The sequence below is a fragment of the Triticum dicoccoides genome, chromosome 7B, assembly GCF_002162155.2.
Source record: "Triticum dicoccoides isolate Atlit2015 ecotype Zavitan chromosome 7B, WEW_v2.0, whole genome shotgun sequence".
NCBI classification, from domain to species: domain Eukaryota; kingdom Viridiplantae; phylum Streptophyta; class Magnoliopsida; order Poales; family Poaceae; genus Triticum; species Triticum dicoccoides.
The window spans coordinates 251,621,924-251,639,020 of NC_041393.1; the positions used below are offsets into that span (position 1 = coordinate 251,621,924).

At 45.1% G+C, this 17,097-nt stretch overlaps 1 long non-coding RNA gene across 2 annotated transcripts; it reads left to right on the plus strand.

Annotated features, from left to right (window-relative positions):
* Nucleotides 1–206: 206 nt before the first annotated feature.
* Nucleotides 207–4,190, plus strand: LOC119339920. 2 transcript variants are annotated; one of them, XR_005164270.1, is made up of 8 exons: nt 207–539; nt 668–774; nt 862–925; nt 1,049–1,177; nt 1,817–1,994; nt 2,073–2,335; nt 2,465–2,521; nt 3,817–4,190. It is a non-coding gene; the product is annotated as an uncharacterized LOC119339920 (long non-coding RNA). The 2 variants fall into 2 exon arrangements; XR_005164269.1 differs by having other exon boundaries at nt 209–539; nt 1,817–2,335.
* The last annotated feature ends 12,907 nt before the right edge of the window (nt 4,191–17,097 follow it).

Below are 17,097 nucleotides of genomic sequence, written 5' to 3' on the forward strand. Positions count from 1 at the left end.
CCCCCGGACCATGCCATAGTAGTAGCGAGGGTTATAAACCCGCGCTACTAGTAGTAAAATAGTAATAGCACGCGAGATACAACCAGCGTTACTACTATCGTTCCACGAAACCCGTTTTTTGACCCTACTCAATAATAGCGCGTATTTGCTAGGCGGCTCTACGGTTTGGATTGCAGTGGTAGCGTGGCTCAAGAGCATCGCTACAACTAAGGGCACCCATCCCTGTCAAAAAAAAAAACTCCCCCTCTCTCGCGTGAGCCCCCGCTCTCTCTCTACTGTGACTCCTTGCCGCTACAGCCACATACGCCGGCCGCCTCGCCTCGCTCCGGCGACTCCTTCCACCGCCAGGCACGCTCCTGAGCTTGCCTCCCTCCGCTACTTCCTCCCCTTCGGCTGGATTCGACGCTCGTGCCCACCGGCAACCCTCCTCCGCGACTAGGGTTTCGGACGCGGCGGTCGGGCGGAGCGTCATGCGCCGCCGCCTTGCCCTGGCCGGCGCCCCTCCTCCCACCTGCACTGCCGCCGCCGCCATCCCCAACGTGAGCAAGCTGGCTAGGGTTCACCGCCCCCCTTTCCTGATCGAATTGATTTACACTAGTTACAGCAGCAGCAAGTCGATCTACTCCCCCCTTTGCTGAATGTTGATGGAATCGAATGGTGCCATCAGGTGGAGGAGGAGGAGCGCTGTTGCGGGGGTTTTCTACCCTGGTTGCGAAGCAAGGCGGGAGCCGGCACCTCGTCGGCGCTGCGCATCGGGACCTTGCCCTTGGGAAGGTCAATCTCGCTCTTCTTCTTGTTTGGGTACTGTCGATTTGCAGAGTAGCAGCCATCCTCACCATGGATCTTCTTCGTCTTCTTCAGGTCATTGTTCCCTTCGCGGCCGATACAGTAGTGGGACTGCATATTGCAAGTGCCTCAAAATGCTGTATGTTCCTAGTCCTAAGAAATTTACCTGCTGCAAAGAACATACTACTATTTTATTTTTCTAGGACACATTATCCTTGCTAATTTTGATGGCTTGTTGAATCAGTTCCCCCTTTATTTGTAGTATGCGCAGCAACTCAAAGTCTGTTTGTGGCTGTTTGGCGATCTGGTTACCCTGGCGGACCTCATTGTGTTCTAAGCGTCAACCTTGTGCACACAAGAACTTGAGGGTACCCTGCTCCAGCGTCCAGAGGTAATTCAGAGTTAATTTTGTAGCTATTCTAAGCTGCGACCTTGTGCAACCTTGTGGGAACAAGCACCTGTTCTAAGCTGTGACCTTATTTGTGAGGCTGCTAACAATTTCAGATTTACTTCTATAGTATTTTGTTTAGAAAGTATTTTCATTTAGATTTTACTACAACCGTCCATATCATGTGCATAATATTTTTGTCATAGATAGTTAATTGAGTTCTTCCAGTGGACAAAGCACCCTTGCTGTTGAACGCTGCATAATTTGTTTGTTTTCACCAAGGTATCCTCTAGGAGGAGATTCAGAAAGATTTAGAAATTTTGGATCTTTGGAAGTGATATGAATGGCTACATTTTAAAAATTTAATCATATGAACATATATAGTAGATGATATAATTTGATTCGGAGTAGCAATAGCTTGGAAGCTTAGAACGGTTCTTGAGAAAAAAGCTATACTCAGATAGATATGCATGAGCAGTACAGTAGCTAACCCACTAGCAGTGCCTCAGACATGTGGGTCTTATCTGTGATTCCCCTGCTTGCAGCCTTTGTTTGTTCTGAAAGATTTATTCATGTATCATAATAATAGAAGGGGATTTTTTGCGGGACAGACCAACTGACTAATGGTTGTTTGCTTTGTAGGAATTGGGATGGGCACTGTATGTTAGACCCCTTCCATGCAAGGATCAGATGCATAACATAGTATGAACATGCAGTAGAAATGTTACGGAGGGACATGCATTTTCATCTTCTAATATGCACTGCTGGCATATAAGTTCTGTTTGTTTCACACCCACATAGTGACATAAAAGCTTCCATGGTGAATTTTCTGAACCATTATTTGGGCCTTGGGCTTGGTAAATTGACAAGCCATTGTGAACCAGCCACCTACATGTAGCCTGTAGGGAAGCCATCAGAGGAATTAGCGCCTCAAAAAAATCAGAGGAACTAGCGGAGAAGGCTTCAGCGGTTGGTGCGTGGCTGCGTGCGGGCCTGCGGCAACCCTGACAACGAGGATGCTAATGCGAGGGCGCGAGGTACGATTGCCGCCGGCGGACAGAGATTGGCGTCCGGCGTTGGCGTCCTGCGTCGTCCTGTGTTCTGCAGGGAACATGTCTGATACGGTGAATTGTGATAACTTGCAGATTTCATTTGAATCAGGTACTTAGTTATGTGCTTGATGTTACCATATGAACCATGAATCAACGATGTGAAATTCACCATTTATCTTTTATTCATTCTTCCATTGATCACGTGTGGGTTACAGATTTTCAAATATTTATTCTACAGGGACTGAGGCAACCAAATAAGTGGAAGAAAAAGTTAGACGTTGTGGCAGCCAGTGAGGTATTTATCCATGTCTTACTCCTACCTTTGATCTTATATGTTCTCATTTGAATTGTACATGGTAATTGCAGTAAACTAAATATGGTCATACTAGTGTATGTAGTGTACAGAATAAGGATTGAATGTTATGTTTTCTTCTTTCTTTTCTATATCTGTGCCAGGCCTAAAATTCAATCTTAGCTTGGGCCGCCTTTACTGTTTTACGATTGGATCCTGGGAGAGCTGTCATGGTTAGATTTGTGAGCTGTTCTAGATTTACTGCATGGCTTGGTTCTAGATTGGTTCTAGATTGGACAGTAATTCGACTACCCAGTGCTAGCCAGTAGCCTCCTGAATCTTGTATTCAGAATTCTCTTGAAATCTGAGCACATCCCACGCTTGAAGAGTTCACTTTAGGATTTGAATATTAATCTCATGGTCCAAACTGCAAACATTGATGCTGGTTGATGTAGAGGCTAACTTGCTAGTGCATTTATTTTAACTGATGGTCCAAACTGCAAACATTGACGCAAGAGTTTTACCATGAGTGTTGTCCTTATTGATTCTTTACCCAATCCATAGTGAAGTAATGTCGGGGAACCCCCCTCCAGGTGTTAGTTTTAGCATCTAGTTCTGCATCATGGCTGTAAACTGAACTTGGTTCAGTTAAAAACTGCACTGTCCAATTTGGACAGCAAGCTTATATCTGAAAAATGAGTTAGCTAGGCTTAGAATTTTGAGTTGGCCCCTTTACATAAGTTTTAGATAAAGTTCCAAGGTTTCTTTAGAGTATTTATTTGTGTCGTTTGGATGTATGGTTTGAGAGCAGCCATCAATTTAGTTTGTTGTCCCGAAATATATGTTCCTGGGTACAGCATTTTGGTATGCTCGGAAACGACTACATCTTGCTCCATGTTGTCGGCATGCTAGAGTCCTTAATCATGAGGAGATGGGACACGTCGATTGTTAGAGTACACTTGACAGGTGCATTTTGTGAAATTCTAGCCAGAAGATTGATAGCATGCTTGCCTGCTTGTTCTTTTCAGTTCAAATAAATGTTCCTTCTCTTGCTGAATCCAAAGTAGCTAGCGGAGATCAAGTGGAAAGGTTGTTGATTGTCCCAAAGTTCTTGGACCATTTAGTTTGAATAGCCAGTGAGGAATTAAGCATATATTTTCGGCATGAGCCCCTTTAAATTGCTAGATGAGAAAGAATCTTAACTTAATTAATGGGTCTTGTGAATTGAAATATACCATTTAGTTGAACTGATGCAATTTGCGTACTAACAAGTTTTCACTTTCTCGACATGGGCGCAGGGGTGATCGACGCTGACTAGCGCAGCCGATGGGCGCTGTGCTCTTCAACCACTTAGAGGCGGACTTCTCTGTGAAGCTGGTGGCCATGTCGCATAGATGATTGTCCAGGTGATTTCGACGCCGGAGGTCGCCGAGGTGGAGGACCTCGACGCCACCGTCCAGGGGAGGGAGGATTCGGGTCCACCGGCGTCTAAGCTCCGAGCCTTGGTAGATACATCTAGGGAAGTCGTCTGTTTAGGTTGGTGATGGAACACCAGGGAAGGTACCCACCTTTCGATGATCATTGTGTGTGTCTGATGTTAAATGGAATCTTGAGAATGTTATGTGACGTTGGTTTTGTTTTGCACTGGGCGTATTGCCATTCATGAATACTACATCTAACTTTTATTTTTTTAATTCCTAAATTATCAGTAGTAGTGTGGGAAACAAATGAGCGCTACTAGTAGTTAGGTTAGTAGTAGCGTGGGAAATAAGAAATGAGCGCTACTAGTAGTTAGGTTAGTAGTAGCGTGGGATATATGTGAGCGCGATACTAGTAGCGCGAGTACCTGCGCTACTAGTAGCATTTTACCCGCGCTGCTAGTGGCCTTTTTCCTAGTAGTGTATGCCCACGTGATGGTTAATGCTATCAGGCCAGAGGCCCCTCAGATCAAATATCCAAATCATAGTGGATTAGGAACGCGCGGTAACAAGCAGAGACTCACGAAAGATGTGACCCCGTTGCCCCGTCTCAAGGAATTGCGGCAAGGGCTAGGAATGCCCGGCCACACCTCGTAATTATCTCGCAGGCACCCTCCAGGTCAACCCGTCTCCACATCACTCGCAATTAAGCTCGCGCGGGTACCCCTCAGGGTCGACCCGTCTTTCCAAGTAACATTGGTAAAGTCCAAGTATCCATGTGTCCAAACATCAAGGGGAAAACCCGAGGAATCACCCCCAATGAATTCCACTAGACGTAATCATCAAGGTGAACGTAAGAGGAATCACCCCCGAGGTTCACACTTGAGGGGTTGCACGACAGAGTCGTATTGGAAGTGGTTAAGGAGGAAATCACCCTCGATGACCACGACCGAATGACTACACTACAGGGTTAACATCAGAAGTGTTGAAGAGGTCTCACCCTCAGTACTCGATAGTAACCTAGTAGTGTCGAACAACTAAGGGGAAAGTGATGTGCGGTGCCGAGGCCTGGTCTTCGATCCCGTTGATCGGGTCTTCGATGATGAAGCGAGGGCAACAAGGACATGGTGGGGGGGGGTCACTGATGGGTCACTAACCAACCTATACTAAGCAGTTTAGGATAAGCAGGTAGGTAACAATAAGCAGGTTACAAAAGCAGGCTATGCGTCAGAATAGGAGCAAACAATAACAGTAGCAAAATCTAATGCAAGCATGAGAGAACGGAATGGGCGATATCGGGATGACCAAAGGGGGGGGGGCTTGCCTGGTTGCTCTGGCAAGGAGAGGTCGTCAGTGACGTAGTCGATCACAGGGGCAACATCGGTCTCCGGGTCTACCGGAGAGAAGAGGGGGGAGAAACAGTAAATACATAGCAAGCAAGTGTATAACAAGACAACAAGCATAGCTAGACGTGTTCTAATGCAGTCCTAGACGTTATAGGTGAAGGGGGAATTCAACTGGGAAGGTTTTCCCGGTTACGAACCTGTGTCAGACAGATGACCGGAGGGGGAATGTTCCATGTTCAGCATGCTAGGGGCATGCGACAGATGAACGGACCACGTATCCGGATTCGTTGGATTTTTTGAGCAACTTCCATGTAGAAAACATTTTCATCCGAGCTAAGGTTTATTTTCTATAAATTTTCAAAGTTTAAACAATTTTCTGGATTTATTTATATTAACAGAAATGGAATATGACGTCAGCATGATGTAGAAGTGATGTCAGCAGTCAACAGGACGGTTGACTGAGGTCAAACCTGACCTGTGGGTCCAGTGGGACCCACTGGTCAGTGACTGGACTAATTAAACAGTGTTAATTGGACTAATCTAATACTAATTATCAAGCGGGGCCCACTGTCAGTGTCTAATTGGTGAATAGATTAATTAATCAATCTAATTAACAGATTTTCTATTTATCAAAAATGTTTTATTGACTCAGCCCCACATGTCAATGGGTTGACTCAGTCAATGAGTCAACTGGGCCCACCCGTCAGTGGCTCTGCGGGCCCCATACGTCAGTGCCAGGTCATCCTCGCCGTCGTCGGTGCCGGAAGTGCTCCGGCGAGCCTTCCGCGGCGGCGCACGTTGGGAGAGGGGTCGGGTTTCGCGCACAGGGGGTTTCCGGGGTCGTAGCTAGGTGCGTTCGACGCGGTTCGACGTCGCACGCAAGATGGAGGCGACGGCCGGGGCCAGGAATGACCGGAACGGCGCCGGCGACGAGTAGAAACAGCGCTGGAGTACGGGCGCGAGCGGGTCAGCGTTAGAGCACGCGAACGGCCAAACTAACCAACTAGGCGGGGTCTACGGCGCTCCAGGAGCTCGTCGGAGCTACTAGGTCGAGCGAAGGAGCTCGATGGCGAGCCCTACGACGGCAATGGCGGACGGTGGAGCTCGGCTTGCGGGCGAGCTAGCTACGGTGAATGGCACGGTGCGAGGAGAGGAAAGGAGGAAGGGAGGAGCTCGCCGGGCTGCCAAGAAAGGCCCGTGCGAGCTTAGGAGCAGCAGCATTGGACGGAGACGACGGCGGGCGCCGGCAACCAAGAAGGAGAGGTGAGGTCGATCCCGAGCGTGCGGTCCTTCCCGAGCCCGATGACGAGGTGTAGTCGAGGCAGTCGAGCGAGGCGGAGCGATAGGGCGCGTCGGCGAGGCGATCGGGAGGCGGTGGCCGCGGGATCGACCGCGGCGCGTCGACGACCGCGCACGGGCGAACGAGACAGAGAAGAAGAGGGGTGAACGATGGAGAGCGATGGGGGTGCGAATGGATGAGGAGGCCAGGGGGGAGGAGGGGTGGATCTTTATCCACCCGCGGCGCCTGTAGCGGCGTGGTCGGCGAGGTGGGTTCGGCGGCAACGGCGGGCGTGCCTCGGTCGCTTGAACAGAAAACAGGGGGGCGGAGGAGGCCGTGGTGGGCTGGGCTCTAGGCACTGTGCACTTAGGCCATTGCACAGTGGCTTTTTTTTATTTCTTTTTTACAGAAAGGGGTTTAGTAATATTTTGAGCTTCCATAAGATTTTGCAAAAATGTGAAACTTGGTCACATAATTACTTTGCAATATCCAGCACTGCCACAAAAAGTTTGGGCATTTCAGGAGTTGTCCAAGCATTTTTAGAAAATGAAAAGGACATCTTAAATATTGGTGGACCGGATAATAAATTCCCAGGGGCAATTTGGGAATTCCAAAAATGTTGGCTTCAACATGACAAATATCTAGGGATTATTTGCCATAGGATGAACTATTTTATTTGCATGAAAGAAGAAGCAACTATTTGACATGCAATTTGAATTTGAATTTGAAGCAAATTTTGGACAAGTGGCATTTTGGCATGATGATCATGATGACATGACCTTCATTAGGGGGAGATTACTGTAGTGTGATGCTGGGGATGTTACAATAATAGTCTCATTGTGTTTCTTATGAAATCTCAAATTATACAAAAGCATCTTATCATCATTGTTAACAATAAACTCATGCGCTACCATGCTCTTGTAATCTAAAAAGGTAGGGGGCAGCAGTTTTTCCTCTTTCTCATAATGCCTAATAGGTATCTCGAAGTGTTTAGCAAGGCGTGCAACATAGATACCTCCAAAGATGGGACCCTTTGTACGGTTCAGGCTTAAACGTTTAGCAATAATATCACCCATACTAATAGAGTTATCAGGGAATAAAGCATGGAACAAAATAATAATATCAGGAACACTAAGGTTTCCACAGTTTCCGCGGCCAATTAAGCATCGACTAGCAAATATTGGAAAGTAGGTAGAACAGGAAAATGTATGCTAGTAATTCTTGCATCGGAAACCTTCCTCGATTCTCCTACAGTAATAGTATCAATAAATCCATCCACATCTTTACGATGTGGTTCCTCTAAGCTGCCCTCAAAGGATATTTTGCAAACCGCGCAAAAATCACGTAATGACATCTCCCTAGCCACATCATATAAATGAAACGCTACTGAAGGAGGTGATTTCTTAGGATAATAGTAGAAGTTTTGCACGAAAGTATTGGTGGGTAAGAGATACTATTCGATTTGGTCGTGGAGGAAGTCGGTGAGGCCCGCATTATCAGCCAAAGAATAAAAGTCATCATAAATTCCGGCTGCTCTCAAGAAATCATCACAAGGCCATTCACTCGACCGTACTTCCGCCACGCGAGGAAGATTATACTTGGCCTTTTCTTTCTCCTTAGCTTGTTTATCCTTGGAGCCTTGGCTAGAAGAGCCTCTCAAGAACAATCTCTTCATCTTTTTCTGAAAATTTCTGAAATTTTTAGTAACTCAAAATAAAAGTGAATCAAACTCAACAAAACTGATAGCAATTACTCCCACAAGTGCCTAGAGCCTATATCATGCATTAAAATTACTTGGGGCCATATAAATTTAACATGCAAGCTCAAGAACAGGGTCACCTAGGCAGAAAAAAATTGCAATGAATAAAGCACTAGAACAAAAACTAATTGGACCATTGGAGGAGTCACATACCATAGAACAATCTCCCAAAGCAGTTTTGTGAATGGAGCTTTGAGCAAGGAGATCAAAAATCGCAGCAAAATGAGCTAGAACTCGTGCTTGAGCTGGATGGTGATTTTTTTGGAAGGAAGAAGAAGTGTGTGGGTGCAGGAATAAGTGGAGGGGGGCCACCATGGGCCCACGAGGCAGGGGGCGCGCCCTATAGGGGTGGGCGCGCCCTGGACCCTCGTGGCTAGGTGCCAGCTTCCCCTGTTGTGTTCTCAGTGCCAGATATTCTCAAATATTCCAGAAAAAATCATACTAAATTTGCAGGTCATTTGGAGAACTTTTATTTTTGGGTATTTTTATTGCATGGATAATTCAGAAAACGGACAAAAAATAATATTTTTACTTCATTTAATCTAAATAACAGAAAGTTAAAGGAGGGTACAGAAGGTTCTGCCTTCTAACTTCATCCATCTCATTCTCATCAAAAGGAATCCACTAACAAGGTTGATTAATTCTTCTTAACAAACTCATTCCGAATAACATGGAATCAAAGAAATTACGAATAGCACTAGGTTACCTCAATGGGGATATGCACATCCCCAATAATAAGAATATCATATTTCTTCTTGATAGTAGGAAAAGGAAATTCAAAACCTCCAATAGCGATAGTTGGAATTTTTCCAATAGAATTTATGCTATGAACCTGGGGTTGTTTCCTCGAAAAGTGTATTGTATGCTCATTACCATTAATACGAAAAGTGACATTGCTTTTGTTGCAATCAATAACAGCCCCTGCAGTATTCAAAAAGGGTCTGCCAAGGATAATCGACGTACTATCGTCCTCGGGAATATCAAGAATTACAAAGTTCGTTAAGATAGTAATGTTTGCAACCACAACAGACACATTCTCACAAATACCGACAGGTATAGCAGTTGATTTATCGGCCATTTGCAAAGATATTTCAGTAGGTGTCAACTTATTCAATTCAAGTCTATGATTTAAAGAGAGAGGCATATCACTAACACCGGCTCCAAGATCACATAAAGCAGTATTAACATAGGTTCTTTTAATGGAGCAAGGTGTAGTTGGTACTCCTGGATCTCCAAGTTCCTTAGGGTATTTCACCCTTAAAAGTATAATTAGCAAGCATGGTGGAAATTTCATCTTCCGGTATCTTTCTTTTATTTGTAATAATACCTTCATGTATTTAGCATAAGGGTTTACTTTAAGCATATCAATTAAGCGCATACGTAAGAAGATAGGTCTAATCATTTCAGCAAAGCGCTCAAAATCGTCATCATCCTTTTTCTTGGATGGCTTAGGAAGAAAAGGCATGGATTTCTGAACCCATGGTTCTCTTTCTTTACCGTGCTTCCTAGCAACAAATTCTCTCTTATCGTAATATTGATTCTTTGATTGTGGGTTATCAAGATCAACAGCAGGTTCAATCTCTATATCATTATTATTGCTAGGTTGAGCATCAACATGAACATTATCATTAACATTATCACTAGTTTCATGGTCATCTCCAGATTGTGTTTCAGCATCATAAATAGAAATATCATTAGGATTCTCAGGTGTGTCTACAACATGTTCACTAGAAGGATGCAAAGTCCTGTCATTTTTCTTTTTCTTCCTTTTAGAAGGACTAGGTGTTTCTAAATTGTTTCTCTGAGAATCTTGCTCAATTCTCTTAGGGTGGTGAGGGAGTCCTGGATTAGGGGGTATCCGGACAGCCGGACTATATACCTTGGTCGGACTGTTGGACCGTGAAGATACAAGACTCGAGACTTCGTCCCGTGTCCGAATGGGACTCTCCTATGCGTGGAAGACAAGCTTGGCAATCCGGATATTATATTTCCTTCTTTGTAACCGACTCCATGTAAACCCTAGCCCTCTCCGGTGTCTATATAAACTGGAGGGTTTAGTCCTTAGAGACAGAATCATAATCATCATAGACTAGCTTCTAGGGTTTAGCCTCTATGATCTCGTGGTAGATCAACTCTTGTAATACCCATATCATAAATATCAATCAAGCAGGAAGTAGGGTTTTACCTCCATCGAGAGGGCCCAAACCTGGGTAGAACATCGTGTCCCTTGCCTCCTGTTACCATTAGCCTAAGATGCACAGATCGGGACCCCCTACCCGAGATCCGCCGGTTTTGACACCGACATTGGTGCTTTCATTGAGAGTTCCTCTATATCGTCGCTATAAGGCTTGATGGCTCCTTCAATCAACAACAACATGGTCCAGGGTGAGACTTTTCTCCCCCGACAGATCTTCGTGTTCGGCGGCTTCGCACTGCGGGCCAATTTGCTTGGCCATCTGGAGCAGATCGATAGCTACGCCCCTGGCCGCCAGGTCAGGTTCGGAAACTTGAACTACATGGCCGATATCCACAGAGACCTGATCTTCAACGGATTCGGGCCTGTGCCAAGAGTGCCGGACAGTCACGATGAGCACGGCTTAGACCTGTTGTCGGACAATGCTCGGGATATCACCCCTGCAGGAGCCCCGGACCTAAATCCGGAGCAGATTGCATCGCCCGAGGACGGGTGGATGGACCCCGCCCCGAAGGCCACACACTCATCAGCGGTAGAGCCGAACACAGACTTCACCCCCAAGGAAGCCTGTGACACCAGACCCCCGGACTGGTATCCGGCGGTAGGTCCAAGTCCGCGCACCCCCGAGCCCGCCGAATCTGGATGGGCTCCGATAATGGAGTTTACCGCTGCGGATATCTTTCAGTACTCGCCCTTTGGCGACATGCTGAACTCATTAAAATCTCTCTCTTTGTCAGGAGACTCTTGGCCGAACTATGTTCGGCTCAAAGGAGAAAAAGGCGACGAAGAAATCCATCGCCCACCCACCACCCACTTCATAGCCACTGTTGACGATGTATCAAACATGCTTGACTTCGACTCTGATGATACCGACGGTATGGACGTTGGCGCAGGAGACGATTCAGAACCAACGGGGTGCTGGACTGCCACCTCGTCATATGACATTTACATGGTGGATACGCCTAAAGAAGACACCGGCGACAAACCGCGGGATTAAACCCCCGGACGAAAGCCAAAAACGACGGCGCAGACGCCGCTCCAAGTCCAGCAACAGTAAAAATAGTGATAACAGTGCTAGAAAGATCGACACCCCAGTCAACTCCGAAGGCAACAACGACCATATGGACCCAGCAATGGAGCAGGATGAGCCAGGTCACGTCGAACACAGCTCGGAGCATACGGCCGATCACAATGATCCCGAGAGATGAATTCATCAAACCGCCCCAGGACAAGAGCACAGTCCGGATGACGACGCATTCATCATCCCGGAAACACGCTTGGAACGAGATAACCTCCACTCAAATCATGCAAGTTAGAGTCCAAAACAAGGGCAAAAGTGTTTGGAAAAATAGATACGACGGAGACGTATCATAGTACAAACTAGGTATTAGGAAAAGGTAGTGATACCTGTTAACTCAGATAGATCAGCAGCCACAGAAAACACAGGCCCAACTGTACCACACTTTACCCCTACTCCACTGCCCAAACCCCTATTAGAACCGCTAAGAGCCCAGCGTCAACTATATATGATATCAATTCAAAATTTGAACTCCAAAATTTCTGCATGTGCCTTATCTTCTCTCTTGTATGAAAACTAATTTCAGATGAATCTCCTTGCTCAAAGGATCATAGGATCTCACAACAATACTGGGCTTTGCATTGGTCTTGTCAGTACCTCTTGCCCTTTGTCAGCATACTTACACTCATTGCTATTTGATTATGTAGCATCACTGTAAATGTTTGCTTCTTTATCCTCCCTTTGCTTGAAATTATAAGATCTATATTTACTCTTAGATAAATGTAGAATTAACACAATGGTTATGAAGTTTTGGATTGCTCATGTAAGTACCTGTTTTCATGTACTCCCTCCGTATCGAATTAATTGTTGATCAATTGGATGTATTTAGAACTTAATAGTGCTAGATACATCCATTTGAGCGTCAAGTAATAATGGACGGTGGTGGTATTACTATACTTGCATCACGAGATAGTTGATTGTCTAGCATTACTCTGCATCTTATCCGCCCTGCCCTCCACTTTCTCCAAATTACCATATCTACATTTACTCTTACCAAAATGTTGAATAAAGCCAATGCCACTGCACATGTTGATGTATGCATTCCTCTTGTCAGTACCTTTTGCCTTGTAACGTTGTACTTAATTAATTGCTATTTGATTATGTATCATCAGTCTGCACATGAGCTTCATTATCCTTTGTTTCTTCCAATATTATTTGATCTATATTTACTCTTTGCAAAATGTAGAATAATGGCAACGCTTATAAAGAATTTTCTTTGGGGAATTTCTTGAATTATCCTTCCATCAACATGGAGAAGGGCTTTGTCCAGCCCGTGTTAACATGTAATGTAAGTTCATCCTTCTCAAGCCTTCAAACTTTGTTCTAGTATAGATTTGGATAGGCATCATTTGCTCCACTTCTGTTTACTTTGTTGTTTACATCTGATTGGATGTTTGCAACAACTACCAGTTTTAAATTGTAGTTGTAAAAACATGTTCCTTATGCAGAACAGATCCATTTATTTGCTTATATAATTGTGAAACATGTTATGTGTCTCCTTGTTTCTCTTTCAGAGTCGTATGTCTTATGCCAGGAAGAACTTTAGGGAAGATAGTGAGCCAAACCATCTTGAGGACAGCGAGATGACCCCAAGGTCCTGTCTTGATGAAGACAGTGAGTTTAAGCTACTCACCAGCAGGTGTGAGACAACCTCTGTGCAGTTGCTGACTCAATCAGTTTGACTTCTTCAGTCTCAACTTGAAGCGGAAAGGCTTGCTTCAGCTCAGCTTCGACTTGAAGTCAAAGATGTAATGAAGATGTCAGAGGACTGCCTTGCGCACTATGGTGCCATACAACTAGGGATGAAGCATCTATCGTTGACACAACTGAGGTGTCATCAGCTTGTTCGGCTGCTTGCGGGGCCCGTCCTGGCCAGGCCTAGTGCCTTCTGAAGTGATCTCAGTTTTGTATACTCTTTTGTGGGCGTGTTTATATGCACTGGTGGTGACCTTTGATGCCCAGTGGATGTAATATGTGTAATAGTCGTGATAGCCTAGCGTAAGTTGCTTACTTATTTATTTCCTTATTGTCTTGTTTATTTTTTTGCTTGTAATCGGTGCAATTCTTTTTCCGCGGTTTGCTAGTGGCCGCAATAACCTATTTTTAAAAACTAGGCCACAATAACCATGGGCAACATATTTACTGTAGTTACCATGGGCCTCTTACGGGCCGTAGAGACAATGGGCCTTCTAAGGGCCGTAGAGACAATGGGCCTTCTACGGGGCGTAGAAACAATGGGCCTTCTACGGATCATAGACACAATGGGCCTTCTACAGGCCGTATCATCAATGGGCCTTCTACGGGCCGTATGATCAATTGGCCAAACATGGGCCAATAACAGACCGCATTATGGCCGTAAATGGGCTAGAGTTGGAATCGTCCGTCGATGGGCCGACCATAACGGGTTGTTGTTAATCAGCCGTATTTGATGACACTATGAAAATGGCCCAACGTATTAACGGGCCAACTGTAAACACGGGCTGAATTTGGCCCACACGCAGAAAATGTCAGTAACGGGCCGTAAGTAATGAATGCTGGAAATGAGCCCAATAATAAATGGGCCTTGAGAAGGCCGAAATATAACATGGGCTGGAAATGGCCTAATGGAATAATGGACCGTTAATGGGTATAAAGGGATACACTGTTCATTACGGGCCAGTTTCACCACGGACCGTTAATGGGCCAAGAGTTACAAAGGGCCTCATATGGGCCAAAAGACGTCATGGGCCATACATGGGCCGGAAGTTAAAACGGGCTGGAATCATATTGGATGGCCCAGATGACGCTACTGGGTCTAATTCAGATAGGTCGTAATGGGCCCTAGGTTAGCGGACTATAAATGGGCTATATGCAAACATGTCGTTAACAAGCTTTCCATGGGCTGGCCCACCATCTTTTTACCAAGTCAAACGGGTCGGCCTTTTCACAGGAATGGGCCTCGGTTGGGCCGTGCCACGTGTCGACGTATCATAGGCACCTTCGGTCCAATGAGTGGATGACATCTGTCCCAACGGTGAGTCGACACGTGTTTCCTCCAGCCAATGATGATTTTACACATGGAAAATCCCCATGGGCTGAAGCTGTTAACGGGTTATCGGATCCAAAACCGGACCAGATAGCTTAACGGTGAGCCATTACGGTGGATGCCACGTGTCGGTCACCCTTGACTAAAGCACTTCTATGACGCGTGATTTATCGTCATGGAAGTGGACACTTTCATGATGATAATTTTGGTAATGTCATGGAACACTTGTACGACAGCACAGGTATGACTATCTTGATTCTGTCATAAAATCGTCATGGATGTACATGCATGACAGAAAACATGACCTACTGTGACAAACACGTATCATCACGGAAGTGTATTTTTTTTATAGTGGAAGTAGCGCATAAACTAGGGTTTAAGATTCTGTCACTCTAGCAACCCATCATCTAATAACAACACCACAATGCATTCCCTTAGGCCCAAAGATGGTGAAGTGCCATGTAGTCGACGTTCACATGACACCACTAAGGGAATCACAACATACATGTAATCAAAATATCAAACACATATCAAGTTCACATGATTACTTGCAACAAGATTTCTCCCCTGACCTCAAGAACAAAAGTAACTACTCACAAATGATAATCATGCTCAAGATCGGAGGGGTATTGAATAGCATAATGGATCTGAACATATAATCTTCCACCAAATAAAACATATAGTAATCAACTACAAGATGTAATCAACACTACTAGCCACCCACAGGTACCAATCTGAGGTTCCGGTACAAAGATTGAATACAAGAGGTTAACTAGGGTTTGAGAGGAGATGGTGTTGTTGAAGATGTTGATGGAGATTGGCCTCCCAAAGATGAGAGGGTTCTTGGTGATGAGATGGCTTTGATTTCCCCCTCCGGGAGGGAAGTTCCCCCGGTGGAATCGTTCCACTTGAGGGAAAAAGTGCTCCTGCCCAAGTTCCACCTCGAGACGGCAGTGCTCCGTCCCGAGAGTCCTCTCCTTATTTTTTCTAGGTCAAAATGACCTATATACCAGAAGATGGGCACTGGAGGTGGGTTGGGCTGAGCACAACCCACCAGGGCGCGCCTGGGGGGCTTGGCATGCCCTGGTATCATGTGCTCACTAGGTAGCCCCCCTCCGGTAGTTATTTGCTCTAGTATTGTTTATATAGTCAAACAATTCCCCATAAATTTTCATCTCATTTGGAGATGTGTAGAATAGGTAACTCTGACATAGCTTTTTCAGGTCTAGAATTTCAGCTGCCGGCATTCTCCCTCTTTGTGCAAACCTTGCATATTATGAGAGAAAAGGCATTAGAATTACTCCATAAAATATTATTATGCATAGAAACATTGTAAATAACAATAGAAAAACATGATGCAAAATTGACGTATCAAGGACCAAGGATATGTTTCTAGTTTATGGAGGTAACGAAGAGCTCGCCGTGAAGGGTTACATCGATGCTAGCTTCGACACAGATCCACTTGACTCTAAGTCACAAACTGGATACGTGTTTATATTGATGGTGGAGCTGTCAGTTGGTGCAGTTCCAAGCAGAGCTTCGTGGCGGGATCTACGTATGAAGCGGAGTACATAGCTGCTTCGGAAGCGACGCATGAAGGAGTCTGGATGAAGGAGTTCATATCCGATCTGGGTGTAATACCCAATGCATCGGTTCCGATGACAATCTTTTGTGACAACACTGGAGCAATTGCCTTAGCGGAAGAATCCATGTTTCACAAGAGAACCAAACACATCAAAAGACGCTTCAACTCCATTCGTGAAAAGGTCAAGGATGGAGACATAGAAATTTGCAAAATACATACGGATCTGAATGTGGTAGACCCGTTGACTAAACCTCTTCCGCGGGCAAAACATGATCAGCACCAAGACTCCATGGGTGTTAGATTCATTACTATGTAATCTAGATTATTGACTCTAGTTCAAGTGGGAGACTGTTGGAAATATGCCCTAGAGGCAATAATAAAGTGGTTATTATTATATTTCCTTATTCATGATAAAGGTCTATTATTCATGCTAGAATTGTATTGACCGGAAACTTAAATACATATGTGGATACATAAACAAAATACCTTGTCCCTAGTGAGCCTCTACTAGACTAGCTCGTTGATCAAAGATAGTTAAGGTTTCCTAACCATAGACATGAGTTGTCATTTGATAACAGGATCACATCATTAGGAGAATGATGTGATGGACAAGACCCATCCGTTAGCTTAGCATATCACATTTCAGTTTATTGCTACTGCTTTCTTAATGTCAAATACATATTCCTTCGACCATGAGATCATGCAACTCCCGGATACCGGAGGAATACCTTGTATGCTATCAAACATCACAATGTAACTGGGTGATCATAAAGATGCTCTACATGTACTGTTGAGTTGGCATGGATCGAGATTGGGATTTGTCACCCTGTGTGACGGACAGGTATCTCTGGGCCCTCTCAGTAATACAACATCACAAGAAGCTTGCAAGCAAAGT